At 45.3% G+C, this 8908-nt stretch overlaps 1 protein-coding gene and 1 long non-coding RNA gene across 6 annotated transcripts in view; one reads left to right on the top strand and one right to left on the bottom strand.

The window, feature by feature from the left end:
• The window catches only part of FREM1 (FRAS1 related extracellular matrix 1), a gene marked incomplete at its 5' end in the record, with an annotated part of 715053 nt that overhangs the window by 282316 nt on the left and 423829 nt on the right, over positions 1-8908 (top strand). The gene's annotated exons all lie outside the window — the stretch shown is intronic.
• Positions 8179-8908, bottom strand: part of LOC308466833 — a 75803-nt gene continuing 75073 nt past the window's right edge. Inside the window, exon 3 of the long non-coding RNA XR_013980996.1 lies at positions 8179-8273. This is a non-coding gene — a long non-coding RNA (uncharacterized lncRNA). The remainder of the gene's footprint in view (positions 8274-8908) is intronic.

The following is an 8908-nucleotide window of genomic DNA, read 5'->3' as shown; positions in this document are numbered from 1 at the left end:
GTAAACCTCTTTAACCTGTAGTAAAGCATAGCAAAAAAAAGAAAAAGAATCTGTAAAACCGTGATGTAGGACCATGCACTAGGCTTTGGCCAAACTCCTATTAGACTTTATATATTTCAGATTCCAAGCATTCCACTATGGTGTCAGACAGTATATATATATTAATTTCCTTCCATAAAACCTGGTACAAGAGTAAAGGCAGAGTTTCCCCTGACTCAGTGAACTATCTCTGAACTCCCCCTGCAAGGCAGGGTATTTCTGTAGACTCTCATTCTCACACCTCCTTGGGAGAGCAGCTCTTTCTTAGAAGGGAGAAGAAAGGCAGAATGTTGCTGTTCTCTTTGTCAGCCCAGAGAAAACCATATGGCTTGTGCTGTGTACACTGTCTTCAACACCTATCCCAAAGGATCCACATTTCTCCCTGCAGTGGAGCCTTGGGTATTTCTTGGAGGAAATGTGCACTCATAAACACATCCTTGATTGGACGGCAACATCTGCATCGGCTGCCCATTTGCTTCCAGGCGCAATTCAAAGTGTTGGTGATCGCCTTTAAAGTCTTTGGGGCCAATGGTATCTAACACCAAGTAGACTTGTTAAGATGTATAAGACTGAATCAGATAAGTGTTGGAGATGCAATGAGACTGAGGGTATGTTCTATCATATGTGGCAGACCTGTAAAATGGTAAAAAAGTATTGGGAAATAATTCATAATGAATTGAAAAAAAGTACTTTTCAAAAAAAAAAACACCCCAAAAAACAGAATTTGTTTTGTTGGGGATAATCAGACAGAAATTCCCAGTTGTCAGAAAAGGTTATTTACGTATGCTACTATTGTGGCTCGTGTTTTGTTAGCACAAAAATGGAAAACAAACAAAGTCACAACCAAAGAAGAATTGCAACTTAAACTGATGGAATATGCACAGCTTGCAGACCTAACATATAGAACAGGGATCGGCAACCTAAGGCCCATGGGCCACAAGTGGCCCAATGGGGTCGTTTAACCAGCGCACAAGCCGCCCTGAGCTGAGCCGCCTGCTCGGTGAGTCCCTGTGAGAAAGGGAACGCCTTATATTCATGTTTTTTTTTTCTTTTTTTCTTTCCCCCCTCCAATTTTAAAGGTGCAGCTTATATTCGGGTACAGCTTATATTTGGGGCAATATGGTAGTCGTTCTAGACCCCCAGGTATAGGATGGTATATAAATTCAATAAATAATAATAATTTCCTTGACATCGGAAGGGAGGGCATTCCACAGGGTGGGTGCCACCACCGAGAAGACCCCCTGCCTGGTTCCCTGTAACTTCGCTTCTCACAGTGAGGCCCTTGGAGCTGGACCTCAGTGTCCGGGCAGAACGATGGGGGTGGAGACGCTCCTTCAGGTATACAGGGCAGAGGCCGTTTACCACTTTCTCATGGGTTATGTTATTGCTTCTGAAGACCAAATGCAGATACTGTCAGAGAAGAGACAGGTACAGCGGAAGGAGAGAGAGAATTCCTAAGGGAGGGGGGAGAAGCAGTTAGCCACAGGAATTCAACCTTTGTACACAGAAAAACGGAGAAACACAGTGAGTAGGAATTCAGATGCAAAGCTCAGATAGTGACACAGATACAGAAATATGGGGGGGTGGGGTGCAATCCCCCTGATCTCATAGACTCACAAGATTAGGCAAGAAGCATGAAACGGACAGGAAGAGAAGGTGGCATTTTTCCTGTTGGGGGGAAAGGGGGTGGAGCTTAGTTCTGGCAACTGTGTCATCAGAGGAAGACTGAAATTAGCGGAGCTCCAACCGGGGCTTTTTGTTGAACCAATAAATCTTAGATAATTAACTGCTGGCGGCGTCTTGTGTGTGTGGGAGAGACCCAAGCCTTACAGATAGCATGCCTGGAGTTTTTAAAATGATCTGATAGTAGATTGCAATATTCTGCAGTGGCCTCCATGAAACCTCACTTTAGCACATGGTTAGAATCTCAAGGCACCAATCGTCCTTTACTGCCTCCTCCTTCCTGCTGCAATTCCCAACTTCAGTTCCTTCAAGGGCACATGGGATGGGGGAAAGTTAAACCTTTTAAAAAGAATTACAGTGGTACCTCAGGTGACATACGCTTCAGGTTACAGACTCTGCTAACCCAGAAATAGTGCTTCAGGTTAAGAACTTTGCTTCAGGATGAGAACAGAAATTGTGCTCCGGCGGTGGGCGGCAGCAGGAGGCCCCATAGGCTAAAGTGGTGCTTCAGGTTAAGAACAGTTTCAGGTTAAGTACGGACCTCCGGAATGAATTAAGTACTTAACCCGAGGTACCACTGTATCTCATTTACTGGTCTTTAAGACCACAATAACTATACTTCATGAAGTATAGTGAAGTGTTGGATTTCTACCTCTAATTCTTTGGCAACAGTCATCTTCTCTCTCTCTCTCTCTCTTTTAAAAAAGCCACATTTCGAATATTTCAATGTCAGTCATTTAAAAAGAAAAAAACACTTTCTAATAACTCTAGCCTCGTGCTGCAGAACATGACCCAGCATTCTTTACTGAATATGCTGCACATTTAGAATAAGTTTCTACACATATCTAATGCCACAATCCCTCTTTACAGAGTTGAACCTCCTGTGCAAAACATTCATAACTCTTTGCCGCTCTTCATTTTTTTTGTCAGCTACACAGGGATGTGTGCCTAATTTCCCCACCTAGATCAAATTTCCAAATTTTCATCCCAGAAAAGAAGTAAGACCTGCCAAAATGCGGAGCCTCGTTGTCAGACTAACCTTTGGGAACGTCATGGTGCAAGTTCAGAGTCTGACTAAGCATCCATTAAGCTAAACTTTGGAAGCCTTAGAAAGCCCATTGACCAAAATCCAGCTAAATTTAGTTGTGACTAAGTTCTGTGCAAGCAAAAAGGGACTTCAGGTTAATCGTGACTAACTTGTTCCATGGGTTTCGGTGAGTATTAGTCATTAATAACTCCGGACGTCTTGTGGAGTTGAGGTTTTGGTTATGATAAACCTATCTCCACTTGGGACATCTGATCTCGCCTTGCATATAGTTTGGCCCTTCATGATAGAATTTGGTACGGAATATTATTTAAACGTCAGCACAATAGAAGGCATTCATTGAACTAGTGCCCCCCTGCTGTGGAAATATTGCCTATGTAAATGGCCCGTATTGTTCCAGATTCACTGAGAAAGGGAAACATTAGGAATTGCTATAAAGTAGGATGAAACATATGCAGTCACTTAGCCTTGTCATCCTCCTGGAAATGTTAAATGGGCGTTGCTAGCAGGAGCTGCAAATGCATATTGATTTTGTATAAGCACCTTGGACAGACCAGGATCAGTAAATGATGATTTGTGGCAAAATTATCCTTTCTTTTTTTCCTGAAGGAGCACAAAAAGTTAGGTTATCAAACGGTGACATGATATAGCTGAAATTTCAGTTGCTGACAGTCATCTCTAGCCCAGGGGTCGGCAAGGCTTACCGGGCATGGGCTGGATCACTCCCGCGGAGATCCTCTGTGGGCCGGGCTGGCGCAGCGCGACGCCGGAAATTGCGTCTGCACATGTCCGCATTGCCAGAAATTGCTTCTGCGCATGCCCAGACACCAAAAATCATTCCTGCGCAGACGTGATTTCAAACATCTGGGCCTGCGCAGAAGTGATTTCCGGAGCCGCGGAAGATAGTCCCTGTGTTGCGCTGCACCGGTTTAGTGCAGCGCACGGGGACTCGCCAAACGAGCGGCTCGGTTTGGGGGCGGCTTATGGGCCAGTTAAGCAACCCTCATGGCCGCTTCCGGCCCATGGGCCTTAGGTTGCCGACCTCTGCTCTAGCCTTACCAGAAACCCATACATTCCATCGCCTTTAACAGAGTGACATAGTGGTTTGGTTTGTGGGTGACAAAATTAGTTTGAATCTAGTCAATGATGGTTTGGTAGCCAGGCTGCCTAAACACACCTGTACAGGAGGGAGGCATTTGCCAATGTCCGTTCCTCTCTCACTCTTTTTTCTAGCTTTGAGCTCAGTTTGCTGCATTTCCACATCAGTTTGAGCATTTGGTATCCATTGCTTCAAATATACATATTTTTATATGAAATTTTGCCTCATATACATATTTCTGCAAGCACCGCACGTGTTGTTTCCATGCACACAAGCACACTTTAATAAATGCATTTCTGTGACCACATTTTGTTGGAGAACTACATCTCAAAATTCAGAGAAGTGCAGGTTTTGAAGGGTAGTTGTGTTTCAATCCGTGTGCTGTGTTGAGAAGGGCAAATGAGGTAGGCTCGCATTTACAGGCAAAGTGAACCAAATTTCTTCCCCACTCTTAATTCATAGTGATTAATAGGAAACACCACAGGCTCTTTCAGTGCCCACCACGAACTTCTCCCTTGTTCTCTTAGAATGGCAATGGCACCCACCTGAGAGGTGCCGGACTTGAGCTCCTGTGAGCTCTGGCTGGAAAAAGAAAAAGAAAAAAGCCCTGGCTCTTACCTGGGGGCATCAGTTTCACTGATTTAGTTTGCTAGCTATGGTCATTGCAGAAATAGTGGCTGCTTCTGCAGAATCCATGTTTTACATTGTGCCCTTGAGTTGCTGCTAAGTGGCGACAACCCACTGGCTGCCTTGCACCCATGTGAGCGACAACAGCTATCTTAGCAGAAACATTGCGCTGGACTATGCAGAGCTTGTCTAATACTCCTAAGGGTGGGAAACTTAGAGAGCCACATAAATGATTGAATGGGAAGAGGCGACAAACCGTTGTCTTATGCAAAGGACATTGTTGTGTAAGCTCCCGGCAGTAATAGAATGGTCTATGAATGCTTCCAAGTTGTTGTCCCTGAACCTGGGCTTCCTTTAAAGTAATTTCAGCTCGCAGTGAAACACGATCACAATGAATGCTATCAGGGGAGGGCGGGGAAAGGAAGGTGATGGGTGAGGGGGAGCCCTGGAAGGCGGGGGGGGGGGCTGTCCAGGAGAGGTGAGGCAAGGACACTGTACAGGGCTGGCTGGTTCATTAGCAACATTTGGAGGGGAGCCAGAGCATTCCAGAGTGGCATGTTTGCCTTTAGGTGCTCACTGGTTTTAACGTTTTTCCTGTTCTCTCTCTCTCCAAGCTTTCTTTGCTTTTAGCTCAAAAGACTTATAAACCCCCACCTCACCTTTTCCCACCACAATGTAATTAACTTTCTTAAGGATGCGAGTTAAGTTCAGAAACAGCATTTGCGTGTGCGTGCACATGCAGCCCCCTCCACTTTCATTTTTAATCCTCCTGCACTTTTGGTTTTCTGGTGTCCAGTTTGCTGTCTGCACGCTCATTGTACTTCTTCCTTCCTTCCTTCTTTAAAAGAATAAAATGAAAGCACCACATTGTGGAAAGCATTGGCCCAAGCAGATGCTCATTTGCTGCTCTGACCTATGACTTGTTTGGGGCAGTAGTTTTAGGATAGTCATGTGCAAAGTCTGTGTGCAAAAGGCAGTGCTGTAAACAAGGAGTACGTTGTGGACCTCAGCAGACAGTGCCCCGGTTTCCCTTTTCTTGTCTGTGTACCTCTCCTTCTTCTCCTTCCTCCTCCCACTTCTTTCCTGTCTGTGTTTCCCACAGCTAAAAAATTGCCTCCAGGACTCTGTAAGTCCCATGTTGGCGGGACTCCTTGTTTGTGGTGCAGGTGTGCCGGAGACCTCCTCCGTGTCGTCGCCACAGCAACCCGCCTGTCTAATCTGTTGAATATAAAGAAGAAGAAACAGATAGACAAAAGCCATCCACCCCCTTCTGCTCCTATCCATGAGCCCCAAAGAAGGCCATCGTCTCCAAGCATTCCTCATAATCCCCCAGTCATTGCCCAGGCAACAGGCACAAGGAACTGGCGGGCCCCGTGGCACGAAAGCTGCCCCCGTCTCAAGTTTGTCTCGCTGGCAAAACACCTCACTGTGCTTGCCCAGACGCACATCACCTTCCTTTGCCTCCACCGCTCCTTGCCACTTAGCGGATCATGATCACAGGCACCGAGCAAAACGAAAGCCATCGCATTTCATCTCTGAGCAATCCACCACACGCCTTCCTGGGACAGAACACTGGTACAGGCCAACCTAACTTTGCAAAAACTTCCATTGCTTTTTCTTTCATTCATTCGTTTTGCCGATTCCATTGTCGTCTGTTCAGTGAGTCACTGCCTTTAATAAGAAAAGCCATGGTAGGTCATTTAACACATTTAAGGACAGGCTGCACAGGGTAGGGTTGACGCCAGAGAGAAATTGACGCTATCGGGATCTTAGGAGGTATACACACCATACATTTAAAGGACATATCTTCCCTTCCTGGGAATGGTAGTTAGTTAAAGGTGCTGGAAATGGCAGACTACATGTGATGGGTAAACTACAGTTCCCAGAGGAGGGACATGGGTGGCATTGTGGTCTAAGACACTGAGCCTCTTGGGCTTGCCAATCGGAAGGTCGGTGGTTCAAATCCGCGTGACGGAGTGAGCTCCCGTTTCTCTGTCCCATTTCCTGCCAACCTAACAGTATGAAAGCATGCCAGTGCAAGTAGATAAATAGGTACAGCTGCAGTGGGAAGGTAAACAGCATTTCCGTGCGCTCTGGTTGCACCAGAAGCAGTTTAGTCTTGCTGGCCACATGACCTGGAAAGCTGTCTGTGGACAAACGCCTGCACCTTCAGTCTGAAAGCGAGATGAGCGCCGTAACCCCATAGTCGCCTTTAACTGGACTTAACCATCCAGGGGTCCTTTACCTTTACCTTTTACAGTTCCCAGAATTGGGGGGGGGGGGAGGCTTTTAAATGTATCGCAGGAGAGCACAGTTTTCATGTAAGCAGGGGAGTGTCACCAGAGCTAAGCCTTAAGAGTTTCAAGGTCACAGCTCAGCCCTGGCACATGTGAGGTAGTAAGAAAGGCTAACCAGCTCCTACATCTCTGAGATGCAATAGACAGGCCTTAAGGATAAGGATGATGGATTTCCAAGACAGCTTGGTTTCTAGGACATCTGATTTTAGACCTTAAGCCCCAAAGATGACTGCCCTGGGAAATGAAGGCGGGAGCTGCCGTTGTAGTAGGCAGTGATAATTGTGGCTCAGGATGAGAGGAGAAAGAGAGGAGCCAAGTGTGATTCAAGTCTCCAGCTACCTCTCCGATGAGCTACGTGTTGCTGCAAGTGTGTTTATAAGCTGAAAGAAAGGGCTGGCGAGAGAATTCTTATCAAAGGGAGTCATTTAAAAAGCAGTCCCTGGCAGTTTCAGTTATGACAGCTGTTTCAGGAATATGAAGAAGGTTTTCAGAGCTGTGGGCTCTCTATCCCCCATATCCAGCAGTGAAAGCTCTCATTTGTCTTCCCACCATCATGTTGATGCAGCTGGGGTTGACACTGCTTACCTCAGCACTTTTTCCCCTCCTGATCTTTTTTTCTTTTTTTTTGTGAAAAGACAGAAGGCTTCCTTGTGATCCCAGCCTTTTCCTATCAAATGACACTCAGCCAGGGGGTTGGTGGCTTATTTACTGGCACCAGACCAGTAAAAACAAAACACACACACACACACAAAATGTATATTCACATCTAATAAATCCTCGAGCTTTAGATATCTTCAGCTACCCTGGTAGGGTTACATCAAAATGTAGAGGCTGCAATCTAAAGAGCTGTAATGGGAACTGGGATCTCAGTAACTCTGGCTGGAGCAAAAGAGATACCGTTTGTGATCACCGTATCTTCGGGTCCATTAAAACCGTGCTTTCTACTTTAAACCTGCAAAGTGTTGCAAGATGCTTTGACACTCACACCTCTGTTGGGATAGGAGGGTACCCCAAAACTCCTTTCTTGTTTTCATTAAATGTTGGCATGTGGCTTTGTGTGTGTGTGTGTGTGTGTGTGTGTGTGTGTAGCTGACAGGCATATTCAAGAGAGGGGCAAGAGGCACTGAAATCACAGCTTGTTTCACTCCACTAGCAGACACTGTTTTATAGAGGATATCACACCAAGTAAGTTTGCCTAACTGTACTGTAAGCTGCATAGGACACAGTGCTGGATATTGTCACCAGCCACTTCTCACCCTGGGAGAAATCCCTGGTACACTGATAACTTGGTTTAGTGTTGCATCACTTCCTGCTGGTCACGTAATATGTTTACAGAACAGAATAACAATAATTTCATTAAAGTTAGGGGGTTGTTGTTTTTCTTTTAGCTTATTTGGTTCTGCATTCTGTAAAATTCCAGTGTGGCATTTCTTCACAGTAAATTAATGCAGAGCTGTTCTGTGAAGTCTTAGAATCACAGAATCTTAAGAGATAGAAGGGGGGGTTCCAAGGGTCATCCAGTCCAACACCGTGCAATACGGGAGTATCTGCTAAAGCACCCATGACAGATGGCCATCCAACCTCTGCTTAAAAACCTCCAAGGAAGGAAAGTCCACAACCTCCCAAGGGAGACTGTTCCACTGTCTAACAGCTCTTACTGTCAGAAAGTTTTTCCATATATCTAGTCAGAATTTCCTTTCCTGCAGCTTGAAGTCATTGGTTTGAGCCCTACCTTCCAGAGCAGGAGAAAACAAACTTGCTTATTCTTATTCAGCTAGTTGGTCCAGTAGTGACTTATACACACATTTGCATGCACACACCCTGTGTTATATTTTATACTAATGGTACAGCTACCAATTCTTCATTATAAGCCAAGGTTATGTTTTCTGAGGCTCTGTTCAAACAAAAACACCCTGGTGGTCACCACAAGCTTCCTTCATTTCAGAAGAATTATGTAGGATAATGGTGGTGATGGGTAGCCATTTTGTTGCTTCTCTTGTTTAAAACACACACACACAAATACATGAGATATATTTGCAGATGTACATCACACAGGGATATAAAAGTACATCCAATTCTGAGTTCTGCCTACCCCTGACACACACAGTTTACAGTTTG

Source organism: Podarcis pityusensis, assembly GCF_964106645.2.
Source record: "Podarcis pityusensis genome assembly, chromosome: 17".
In the NCBI taxonomy this organism is placed as follows: domain Eukaryota; kingdom Metazoa; phylum Chordata; class Lepidosauria; order Squamata; family Lacertidae; genus Podarcis; species Podarcis pityusensis.
This window is presented reverse-complemented; position numbering and strand designations above follow the sequence as displayed.